Source organism: Maylandia zebra, linkage group LG7 (genome assembly GCF_041146795.1).
Source record: "Maylandia zebra isolate NMK-2024a linkage group LG7, Mzebra_GT3a, whole genome shotgun sequence".
NCBI classification, from domain to species: domain Eukaryota; kingdom Metazoa; phylum Chordata; class Actinopteri; order Cichliformes; family Cichlidae; genus Maylandia; species Maylandia zebra.
In genome coordinates, this window is record NC_135173.1 from 21,285,825 (window position 1) to 21,299,217 (window position 13,393).

The following is a 13,393-nucleotide window of genomic DNA, read 5'->3' on the forward strand; positions in this document are numbered from 1 at the left end:
GGCTGGCACAAAGACAAAGAAGGGCTCGGGACAGAGTTTGAGTGCTATTTGGACCCCTCAGTGTGAGGAGAGCTTTGAGGCCCTGAAAGCAAAGCTTGTGTCTGCACCTGTGCTAGCATATGCTGACTTTACGCGCCCATTTATCTTGGAGATTGACGCCAGCCACAGTGGTTTAGGTGCAGTTCTCTCCCAAGATGTAGAAGGTGTCATTAGGCCAGTGGCTTATGCTAGTCGAGGTCTTCGGCCACATGAGCGCAATATGGACAATTACAGCTCCATGAAGCTGGAGTTTCTTGCGCTCAAGTGGGCCATGGCCGAGAAGTTCCGGGAGTACCTGCTGGGGCAGAAGTGTGTGGTTTACACCGATAACAATCCACTCAGTTACCTCTCTTCAGCTAAGCTGGGTGCCACCGAGCAGAGGTGGGCCTCCCAGCTGGCGGCATTCGATTTTGAGATCAAGTATCGCTCAGGCCGCAGTAATAGGAATGCTGATGCTCTCTCTCGACAGTATGAGACGAGCTCCAGCTTGGCCGAGGGTGTGTTGCCTGGGACTTGTGTCCCGACTTCACTTCAGCAGGCTCAGTGTCCAGCCGTTTCGCCTTCCGTTACTCAGTTGGAGATTGGGGCCTTTCCATCTCACTCCCTGGAGGATATTCGTGCTTTGCAGGAGGCTGACCCCCTCCTCAAGGATTTCTTGGTATACTGAAGGAGGCACACCCCGCCCTCTTCGGAGGAAAGGAGTCAGGTCCCCAAACCAGTCATGGTTCTGCTGCGTCAGTGGGATCGTCTGGTGGAGAAGGATGGCATCCTTTTTCGCCGTATCTTGCGTCCAGGTGGAGGTGAGGAAGCCCTCCAACTTGTTCTTCCAGAGGCTCTAAAGCCTGAGACCTTGAGGCAGCTGCACCAGGACCATGGGCACCAAGGTATTGAGCGTACCACTGAACTGGTCAGGCAGCGTTGCTATTGGCCCGGGATGTCCTCTGACATCAAGCAATGGGTTCAGCGTTGTGAACGCTGTCAGGTCGCAAAGGACTCAGAGTTGGGGTCTCATAGTTATATGGGTCATCTGTTGGCGTCTAGGCCAAATGAAATCCTGGCCATAGACTTCACGGTGTTGGAACCTTCCCGTAGTGGAGTTGAAAACGTCTTGGTTATGACTGACGTTTTTAGCAAATACACTGTTGCAGTCCCTACCCGGGACCAGCGGGCCTCTACTGTGCCCCAGGCCCTGTTAACAGAGTGGTTTTTTTAAGTTTGGCATTCCAAGCCGCCTCCACTCTGACCAGGGTAGAAATTTTGAGAGTTTGGTGATGCAACAGTTATGCGAGTTGTATCGGGTAGCCAAGTCCCGTACAACCCCTTACCACCCAGCGGGTAATGGGCAGTGCGAACGGTTTAACCGAACCCTCCATAACCTCCTCCGGACTCTGCCATCATCTCGGAAACGCGACTGGGCTGCATGCTTACCGCATGTGCTCTTTTGCTATAATAGCACGCCGCATCAGGGCACTGGAGAGTCACCGTTTTTCTTGATGTTTGGCAGGGATCCTAGGCTGCCTATTGATTCCCTTCTAGGCCGCGTTCAGGACCCAGTGCCTGGAGAGGTACAGGACTGGGTGGCCGAGCACCAAGCCAGGTTAATGGTGGCTTTTGAGGGAGCTCGGGCACGGTTGTCACTGGCCGCTGACCGTCGTAAGGAGCGGCATGACCAGAGAGTCCACCCTGTTCCTTTAAAGGTCGGTCAGCTGGTGTATCTTCGAGATCACAGCGCCCGGGGCCGGCACAAGATCCAGGACCTTTGGAGCTCTGTGGTCTATCAGGTGTTGAGGGCACCCCAAGAGAACGGGGCTGTTTATACCATTGCCCCCGTGGGAGACTTGGAGAAGGTTCGACATGTCCATCGTGACATGTTAAAGGCACAGGTCAGCCTAGGGCCGCCTACACCTGGTCCACCGGTTCCACCCCCACCTGTACCTGCTGACTCAGAGCAGACCTCTCTGAGTGACGACGAGTTGTGGCTCCTTGTCCCTGAGGTACCCTCACACCCTGTAGCACCTGTGGTGTCACTTCCCGATGCCTCTAGAGTTCCATCGGTGGAGCTCAGGTCCACTCCCAGTGTGATTGTAGCACCCTCGACCTCTGCTCCCCCAGGTTCTTCCTCAGGCTCTGTTGAACAGTCTGAGGTGAGTGGGCCACATTTGCGGAGAACAGCACGTTCAACAGCTGGTCAGCACTCAAATGTTTATCACTTGCCACGTCCTGTTGAATCCGCGTCAGTTGCTAATGCTCAGCTTGCCATATTCAGGCCATGGTGTTAGGTTCCTTGAGTTATTGTCGGGGCACCAATACAAAAAAGGGGGGGTAGATGTAGCCAGATGGGCTACTCGCCTTCCGTTTTTTTTCTTCTCTCATTCTCTCTCTCTCGCTCGCTCTACCACCCTCGCTCTCTTTCCGCTGCACTCGCTCCTTGTATCAGGTGATTGGGTTAATTGGGAACCCACCTGCACATTGATTGCAGGGTGGCGCTAGCCCGTATAAAGCTAAGCCGATGTTTTGTTGGATTAATCCCTCCTGAGCTTCTGGTGCGATACAGCAGTAAATGCTGGCGTACTGCGACAGACTGATCAGCAAGAGCCGATTATATGACAGCTACAGGTATGCTCTCGCTTAACCTCAGATTCCCTCCGAATACTGGAATTGGTGTTAATATACTTTTCCGGCCTGTTGTAGCGCAGCAGTCTGTTTAATTCTGCCATTGCGGAGAGAGGTGTTCGTGGTATCTCCACCAATGAGAGTATAGTGCCTCCGGTCCTGGGGTAAGCCGTTAGAACTACTTTTATTAGCATTCATAGCTATAAGAGTTTAAGGTTACATTTATCTGTTTCAGGGCTTCACTGCTGTACTCACCTCTCCATGGTAAATTGCCCAACCTAAATTGGAAGAGTGGACTGCCTTCTCAGCTGCTGTTGTGAACTCCTCCTTGGTGGAGTCTGCTGTCTTGTCTTGTTTTGTCTTATCTTGTTTTTATTAAGTAGGCTTACCTTTTTTTGGGTTCGCCTGGTGTTCTATTTTACCCTGGACTGTTGCTCGTACCCACGCTTCTGTGATCGGGCTGAAGTGATTCCCTGCCCGAGTGTCGTGCTGGGACTCTAAATCGCCTGGGTGGCCGGTCTCAGCCGGTGGGGAGCCAGACCGGCCTACGCCTGAGAATAATTATTACCAGCACGAGTGGTAGTTTGACCCGTGGGGAATAAGCCTTTCCTCTGTGTGTGTGCGCGTGTGTGTGATTTCTTTTATTAAAGTTATTAAAGTGTGTTTTAGTCTTTTTATGATTTGTAGCGAGCCTGACGCTCAGTGTCCTTTTATTCTTTTAACATACTTTTCTGTGTTTTATTTCAGTGAAGGAGGACGAGCCAGTGGCCCTGGGACCTCAGGTGGTGGGTCGTTTTCACACTTTCTTTTGTACAGCACTGGGTGGTCTGAAGTGATTCTTTTGGTGTGATTTTCTTTTGGTTCCACGGCTGCTGGTAAGTCCAAGTTCCACGGTTGTTTATGTTTACTGTAGGACACTGTCAATAATGATGCTACATCTTGACTTTTAATATTTTATTTATAAAATATTATTTATAATATATTATTTATAATATTTTATTCATTTCTATAAATAAAACTGTTTTAATATTGGAAGCCAACCTGCCTCAGTGTGCATCCTTGAATCTGTGCGGTCTTCTTTTATTCCTTTTCTTTATTTTTCTTAAATATATTTCCTGGGGGTGTAATTCCCCTAGGTGGCGTTGTCAAGTTTATTTATTTTGTTCATAACCCCGCCGACCACTTGGTCACACCTCCTTTAGCAGTAATGATACTTGTAACAAATGTAGCATATTTGCAGCTCTGGAGGCCAGGATTACTGAATTGGAGACTCAGCTTTGCACCCTTCATTCACCCGTAGCTAGTCATGCCCCTGTAGCTGGTGCAGCCGAAGGTAGCGTAGGCCAGTGTTTCCCAACCACTGTGCCCCGGCACATAGGTGTGCCATGGGAAATTATTTAATTTTAATGAACTGGTCCAAAAATAAAATTTAATAATTACTACAAATGATAAAATCATTGTTGGGCATCTGTGCTTTCAATGCAGTGACTTGTAGAGTAATTACTCTTTTATGTCAGTGGGTGGCAGTGGGTAGCGCAATATCACCTTGTTAAGTTAAGACACAGTAAGTGATGCGCGTGGTACGTGGCAACTGCAAGACGTACAACAAAGATGGATAAATATTTGAAAACAAAAACTGCAGACTCCGAACTGGGCCCTGGACAAAATTCTAATCCAGAAGAGCCTAGTACGAGCGGTAGTCAAAAGAAAGCAAAAACAGTGAGCTCGAGGCAATACAGCAAAAGTTACCTTTCGTTCGGATTTACTTTCACTGGACTGCACCAACTCAGTTATGTTTGGTGTGTGGAGAAAAGCTCTCAAACAGTGCTTTTGGTCCCAAGCAAGCTTAAATGCCATCTCCACACAAAACATCCCTCACTTCAAAACAAGAACAGACTATTTTGTTCACCTGCGTGAACACGCTGAGAAACAGGTAACTTTAATGAGAAAAAACACAAAGGTGTCTGAAAGAGCTCTCAAAGCTGAACTTTTAGCCAAATCCAAAAAAAACACACATACCGTAGCAGAGACATTAATACTACCTGCCTGCAAAGCCATTGTGAATAAGATGCTGGGCCCGGACACGGTTAAAGAAATAGCCAAAGTCCCGCTCTCACAAAACAATTGCCAGACGTATTGATGACATGTCTGCAGACATCGAAAGTGTGGTTTTGGAGAAGATACGCTTCAGTGGGAAGTTTTCATTGCAACTTGATGAGTCTACGGACATTAGTGGACATTCCCAATTCTTGGCCAATGTGTGTTTTGTGGATGGGGACTCCATCAGAGAAAACCTTCTGTTTTGCAAGGCACTGCCAGAAAAAACAACATGAGAGGAAATTGTTTGGGTAACATCCGAATATCTTGAACAAGGAGGACTTAAGTGGGAAAACTGTATGAGTGTCTGCACTAATGGAGCAGCAGCCATGGTCGGGCGCACCAAAGGTTTCTTAGCAGAGTGAAAGCAATACACCCAGATGTTATTGTTACGCACTGTTTTCTGCACCGTGGGGAGCTTGTTGCCAAAACTTTACCAGCAGACCTAGCTCCTGTGTTGAATGATGTCGTGCGCATGGTAAACTTCGTCAAGACAAGACCTCTGAAAAGAAAACTAAAAACGGAGAGATTTAGAGCTGTTGAGGAAGAGCTTCGTGTATGCCTTTCTTCAATTCCTGCCAGAATATCATCTTTGTGTTCATCTAGACAGGCCCAGGTTTCACACTGAGTATAAACAAACTGAGAGATTAACTTGCCATTATATGTACTATATTAGGCTACAATGTGTCATTTTGGAGTAAGTTTGGTTGGTGGTGTGCCACAGGATATATTTAATCTATAAAATATGCCGCAACTTAAAGGTTGAAAAACACTGGTGTAGGCTCCGCTAGCTGTTTCCCGGCAGATCCCAAGCAGCTGGGGAAAGAGGGCAACTGGGTGACGGTGAGGAGGAAGCATAGTCTTAAAAAGAAGCCCCAGGTACACCACCAACCTGTTCATCTGTCTAACCGTTTTTCCCCACTCGGCGACACACCCGCCGGGAGTCAAACTCTGGTAATTGGTGATTCTGTTCTGAGTGTGTGAAGCTAGAGACACTGGCAACCATAGTCAATTGTCTTCCAGGGGCCAGAGCAGGTGACATTGAGGGAAATTTAAAACTGCTGGCTAAGGGTAAACGTGAATTCAGTAAAATCATAATTCACGTCGGCAGCAATGGCACCCGGTTACGCCAATCAGAGGTCACTAAAATCAATATTGAATCGGTGTGTACCTTTGCAAAAACAATGTCGGACTAGTTTTCTCTGGTCCCCTCCCCAATCAGACCAGGAATGACATGTTTAGCCACATGTTCTCCTTAAATTGCTGGCTGTCTGAGTGGTGTCCAAAAAACAATGTGGACTTCATAGATAACTGGCAAACCTTCTGGAGGAAACCTGGTCTTGTTAGGAGAGACAGCATCCATCCCACTTTGGATGGAGCAGCTTTCATTTCTAGAAATATGGACAAATTTATTAACCCCCCCCCCCCCCAAAAAAAAAAAAAAATTAGACTATCCAGAGTTGGGACCAGGAAGCAGAGTCGCAGATTTACACGCCTCTCTGCAGCTTCTCACCTCCTGTTACACCCCCCCCCCCCAAAAAAAAAAAAACCAAAAAAACCCCATTTACACTGACACTATGTCAGCTCACAATCAGACAGAAAACAAACTAAAAACCAGCAATAAACAACTTAAACATAAAAAATCACAAAGAAAGAGCAATACAGTTTACACATCTGAACCAAAGAGTAAAACAGTGAAATTTGGATTATTAAACATTAGGTCTCTGTTAGTACATGACTTAATGATTGATCAACAAATTGATTGACTTTGACTTACAGAAACCTGGTTGCAGCAGGATGATTATGTTGGTTTAAATGTATCATTCTAACAACCAGAAATCTCGAAGCACAATTCAATTCAATTTTATTTATATAGCGCCAAATCACAACAACAGTCGCCTCAAGGGGCTTTATATTGTACAGTAGATCGTACAATAATAGGTATAGAGAAAAACCCAACAGTCATATGACCCCCTATGAGCAAGCACTTTGGCGACAGTGGGAAGGAAAAACTCCCTTTTATCAGGAAGAAACCTTCGGCAGAACGAGGCTCAGGGAGGGGCGGCCATCTGCTGCGACCGGTTGGGGTGAGAGAAGGAAGACAGGATGAAAGACATGCTGTGGAAGAGAGACAGAGATTAATAACAGATATGATTCAATGCAGAGAGGTCTATTAACACATAGTGAGTGAGAAAGGTGACTGGAAAGGAAAAACTCAATGCATCATGGGAACTTCCCGGCAGCCTACGTCTATTGCAGCATAACTAAGGGTGGATTCAGGGTCACCACAATAATTGATTACACAGCAGTGGAGAGTAGACTTTATCAAAGTAGATGTCTTTCTAAAAGCACCGTAACTAAGCTTAAGAATATAATCCACCCACTGTTATCATCTTCAATGCCCTGTACCAACATAGAGCAGAGCGGCTACCTGAACACTACTCCAACAGAGGTCGATTATCTTGTTAATAATTTTACCTCCTCACTACGTACGACTCTGGATACTGTAGCTCCAGTGAAAACTACGGCCTCAAATCAGAAGTACCTGACTCTGTGGTATAATTCTCAAACACGCAGATAACTCGTAAGCTGGAGAGGAAATGGCGTGTCACAAATTTAGAAGATCATCATTTAGCCTGGAGAAGTAGTTTGTTGCTTTATAAGAAAGCCCTCCGCAAAGCCAGAACATCTTACTATTCATCACTGATTGAAGAAAATAAGAACAACCCCAGGTTTCTCTTCAGCACTGTAGCCAGGCTGACAAAAAGTCAGAGCTCTTTTGAGCCAACCATCCCTTTAACGTTAACTAGTAATGACTTCATGAACTTCTTCACAAATAAAAGTTTTATCATTAGAGAAAAAATTACCAATAATCATCCCATAGATATAATATTATCTACAGCTACTTAGTATCATTAATATTCATTTAGACTCTTTTTCTCTAATTGATCTTTCTGAGTTAACTTCAGTAATTACTTCCTCAAAACCATCAATGTGTCTTTTAGACCCCATTCCTACAAAACTGCTCAAAGAAGTCCTACACATTAACTAATGCTTTAATCTTAAATATGATCAACCTATCTCTAATAATTGGCTATGTACCACAGGCCTTCAAATTGGCAGTAGTTAAACCGTTACTTAAAAAGCCATCTCTAGACCCAGCAGACTTAGTTAATTGTAGGCCAATCTCTAACCTTCCTTTTATGTCAAAATTTTTTGAAAGAGTAGTTGTCAAACAGCTAACAGATCATTTGCAGAGGAATGGCTTATTTGAAGAGTTTTAGGCAGGTTTCAGAGCTCATCACAGCACAGAAACTGTGATGAGCTCTGAAACCTGCTAAGAAGATCGTTTGTGAAGATTACAAACGATTATGGCCTCTGACCGCTGACTCATCTCTGTGCTTGTCCTGCTAGACCTCAATTTATCGTTTGACACTGTCGACCATAATATTCAATTAGAACGATTAGAGCATGCTGTTGGCAGTGGTGGTTTTTGATATGGGCGAAATCATGGGCATTGGAAAAAAAGTTGCTTAGACCCAAGTTGCCCCAACATTATGCCAGGGCATTTTGGGAATTGCATAGGGACCAATTAGTTTTCTATTGCCCATTTGTGGGGAGTAAGGGTGCCCTCCATTTGCGAGGTGTGCCTGCTGCTTACTGCACAGGAGGAGAGGGGCGGCGGATTCTCTGGCTGGCTGGAGCGGCATCTAATAAATAGCTCACAAAAAAAAAACTATCCATCCATCCATCCATCTTCATCCGCTTATCCGAGGTCGGGTCGCGGGGGTAGCAGCCTAAGCAAAGAGGTCCAGACCTCCCTCTCCCCAGCCACCTCCTCCAGCTTGTCCGGGGGAATACCAAGGCGTTCCCAGGCCAGCCGAGAGATATAATCTCTCCAGCGTGTCCTGGGTCTGCCCCGGGGCCTCCTCCCGGTGGGACATGCCTGGAACACCTCGCCCAGGAGGCGCCCAGGGGGCATCCTTGCCAGATGCCCGAACCACCTCAGCTGGCTCCTTTCGATGTGGAGCAGCAGCTGCTCTACTCTAAGCCCCTCCCGGATGGCCGAACTTCTCACCCTATCTCTAAGGGAGAGGCCAGCCACCCTTCGGAGGAAGCTCATTTCCGCCGCTTGTATCCGCGATCTCGTTCTTTCGGTCACTACCCACAGCTCGTGGCCATAGGTGAGGGTAGGGACGTAGATCGACCGGTAAATTGAGAGCTTCGCTTTTACACTCAGCTCCCTCTTCACCACGACTGACCGGTGCAGCGTCCGCATTACTGCAGCCGCAGCCCCAATCCGTCTGTCGATCTCCAGCTCCCTTCTCCCATCACTCGCGAACAAGACCCCGAGATACTTGAACTCCTCCACTTGGGGCAGGAACTCATCCCCGACCCGGAGTGGGCACTCCACCCTTTTCCGGCTGAGAACCATGGCCTCAGATTTGGAGGTGCTGATCCTCATTCCCGCTGCGTTACACTCGGCTGCGAACCGCTCCAGTGCGAGCTGGAGGCCCTCACCCGATGAAGCCAACAGAACCACATCATCCGCAAAAATCAGAGATGAGATTCTGAGGCCACCAAAGCGAAAGCCCTCCGCCACTTGGCTGCGCCTAGAAATCCTGTCCATAAAAATTATGAACAGAACCGGAGACAAAGGGCAGCCTTGGCGGAGCCCATCACCCACCGGGAACGAGTCCGACTTATTGCCGGCAATGCGAACCAAGCTCTTGCAACGGTTGTATAGGGATTGAATGGCCCGTAGCAATGGGCCAGACACCCCATACTCGCGCAACACCTCCCACAGGACGCCCCGAGGGACACGGTCGAATGCCTTCTCCAGGTCCACAAAACACATGTAGACTGGTTGGGCAAACTCCCATGCACCCTCAAGTATCCTCGAGAGGACAAAGAGCTGGTCCAGTGTTCCGCGACCAGGACGAAAACCGCATTGTTCCTCCTGTATCCGAGGTTCGACTAGCGGACGAACCCTCCTCTCCAGCACCCTGGCATAGACTTTCCCGGGGAGGCTGAGGAGTGTGATCCCCCTGTAGTTGGAACACACCCTCCGGTCCCCCTTCTTGAAGATGGGGACCACCACCCCGGTCTGCCAGTCCACAGGTACTGCCCCTGATCTCCACGCAACATTGCAGAGACGTGTCAACCAAGACAGCCCTACAACGTCCAGAGCCTTCAGGAACTCGGGGCGGACCTCATCGACACCAGGGGCTCTGCCACCAAGGAGTTGTTTAACTGCCTCAGTGACCTCGCCCCCGGAAATCGGTGGGTCACACCCCTCATCCCCAGACTCTGCTTCCTCCCCGGAAGACGTGTCAGTGGGATTAAGGAGGTCCTCGAAGTATTCCTTCCACCGCCCGACAATTTTCTCAGTCGACGTCAACAGCGCTCCGCCAGCACTATACACAGTGCAGGTAGAGCACCGCTTTCCCCTCCTGAGACGCCTGACGGTTTGCCAGAATCTCTTCGAGGCAGTCCGAAAGTCTTTTTCCATGGCCTCTCCGAACTCCTCCCACACCCGAGTTTTTGCTTCAGCCACTGCCCGAGCCGCATTCCGCTTGGCCTGTCGATACCTGTCGGCTGCCTCCGGAGTCCCACAGGCTAACCAAGCCCGATAGGCCTCCTTCTTCAGCCTGGTGGCTCCCTTCACCTCTGGTGTCCACCATTTGGTTCGGGGATTACCACCACGGCAGGCACCAACCACCTTGCGGCCGCAGCTCAATGCAGCAGCTTCGGCAATGGAGACGCTGAACATGGTCCATTCGGACTCAATGTCCCCAGTCTCCCTCGGAATGCTGTTGAAGCTCTGCCGGAGGTGTGCGTTGAAGATCTCGCGGACTGGGGCCTCTGCTAGACGTTCCCAGCACACCCTCACTACGCGTTTAGGTGCACCAGGTCTGTCCAGCGTCCTCCCCCGCCACCTGATCCAACTCACCACCAGGTGGTGATCAGTTGACAGCTCAGCCCCTCTCTTTACCCGAGTGTCCAGAACATATGGTCGCAGGTCTGGTGATACGATTACAAAATCGATCATCGACCTACGGCCTAGAGCATCCTGGTGCCACGTGCACTTATGGACACTCTTATGTTCGAACAGGGTGTTCGTTATGGCCAAACTGTGATTAGCACAGAAGTCCAATAACAAAGCACCGCTCGGGTTCAGATCAGGGAGGCCGTTCCTCCCAATCACGCCCCTCCAGGTCTCGCTGTCGTTACCCACGTGAGCATTGAAGTCTCCCAGCAGGACAACAGAGTCTCCAGGTGGAGCACCTTCCAGCACCCCCCCCAGGGACTCTAAGAAGGCTGGGTACTCCGAACTGCCACTCGGCGCATAAGCGCAGATGACAGTCAGGACCCGTTCCCCGACCCTAAGGCGCAGGGAACAAACCCTCTCGTCCACCGGGAAAAACCCCAACGTACCGGCAGCAAGCCGAGGGGATATAAGAATACCCACCCCAGCCCGCCGCCTCTCACCAGGGGCAACTCCAGACTGAGACAGAGTCCAGCCCCTCTCCAGGAGACTGGTTCCAGAGCCCAGACAATGCGTAGAGGTGAGCCCAACTATATCTAGCCGGTACCTCTCAACCTCACGCACCAACTCAGGCTCCTTCCCCACCAGAGAGGTGACATTCCATGTCCCTATTGCCAGTCTTGGCAGCCGGGGGTCGGTCCGCCAGGGCCTCCGCTCCTGGCCGCCACCCGGCTCACAATGCACCCGACCCCTATGGCGCCTCCTGCGGGTGGTGGGCCTGCGGGAGGATGGGCCCATGTCTCCTCTTCGGGCTGTGCCCGGCCGGGTCCCATGGACTAAGGCCCGGCCACCAGACGCTCGCCCTCGGGCACCCTCCCCGGGCCTGGCTCCAGGGCGGGGCCCCGGTAACCCTATCCCGGGCAGGGTAAACTGTTCCCTCGATATTCTTTTCATGGGGGTCTTCTGAATCGCTCTTTGTCTGGTCCCTCACCCAGGACCAGTTTGCCATGGGAGACCCTACCAGGGGGCAAAAGCCCCCAGACAACATAGCCCCTGGGATCCCTGGGACACACAAACCCCTCCACCACGATAAGGTAGCGATTCAAGGAGGAGAAAAAAAAAAACTAAATGAAAAAAAACAAAAAACAAACAGAAGACATGATATAGACTTAAAATTTGCACCAATGTGTTTTCTAAATTGTATTACACACATATACGTGAAAAGTGAGCGCGAGGGCCTTTAGTGCATCTGCTTTCTGCTGCGCTGAAGTCTCACACACAACCTGTTGAAAGGGGAGGGGGTGGGCTGCTTCCAAATAGCGCATTTTCATTCATAATGTTGTCAATCCAAGCCCATTATGTATTAATGATTTTTCCTGGGCTGTGTGAAATCCCAGAAGAGAAAAAAAACCCCTACAAAATGAATCAATGCGTGCCTTAGTGCCTTGATCAGTTAAAATCTGGTTTACATGTCGAATGAAAATCCAACCCCTGAGAACAGTTGAAATAATGAGGAACCTACAGTTTTTGCTTTAACGGTTTTTAATGTAAAGATTTCAGGGTATCTCGTAGCATAGTCTGTAATAACTAGCATAAAATTATTTCCAGCTTTACTCTTTTCCACAGGACCAAGTATGTCCATGTCAAGACGCTGAAATGCTGTACCAATGATTGGGAGAGGTTGGAGTGGTAATTTGGTGGGGACCCTAATTGAAGTCTTCTGACACTGAGGACAATTTCTGCAAAACTGTCAGGGTCCTGGGACTGGGCGACCCAGGACCCCTGGGCAGTCATGGACCTGTGTTATTATTATGTATTTTTGGTGTCGTTTCCCCTTCTCTGTGCATGTACATATGTGTGTGTCTTTCTGTGCTGTGTTAGTCTGTGTCCCACTCATATGTTTAGGCGAGGTATGGGTGTGTGTAGCCGCTATGACTGGTGCACCTAAATCTTCACCACCACGTCTGTATACATACAAGCAGAAAGGGGAGCGAGCGGGTCAGCGCTCAGGGCACAGAAACTAAGCTGGCTTCAGACACCATTTATTTCCATAAAAAAAAACACAGCCAGAGTCACAAATACAAGATAAAATCCCCGTATACAAAAAAAGTGTTTACAACCCGCTAAAAACCCTGCCGGCAGAAATAGCTATACACTATTAAAACAAGGCTAAAACATGTTTTCTATATACTAAAATTACCCTCCCATAGTCCCACAGTCCAGCCACACATGGGCGAGTGGTCCTTATATGAAAGAGACAGGAGAGGAACTTCTCTTCCGGGATGGTAAAACACGCCAGCAGCAGACCAGGGAGGAGGCTCCTATCGCAGACCTGTCTACTCCTGACAGCGCGTCGCCGCACAGTCCCGCCCCACTCCACACCTGAACACGGCATCCCTCGTCTCACCGTCAGATGCAGGCAGAAGGGCATCCCTGCCCTGTTGTGAATTGCAGCCATCGCCACCCACTGTTGCTGTTCCTGCCGTTGGGACTGGATCGCCGAACGGCACCCCACAGTCAGGCAGCGGTTCCTTCAACACACGTGCGGGTTTGCACGCGTTCCTTTTTCTCCTGCTCACCTTCCGTGCGTCGCTCCTCTTTTTGTCTCTGCGCTCACCATCCCCTTTAACAGGTCAACCTGGCAGCTGATAGGCC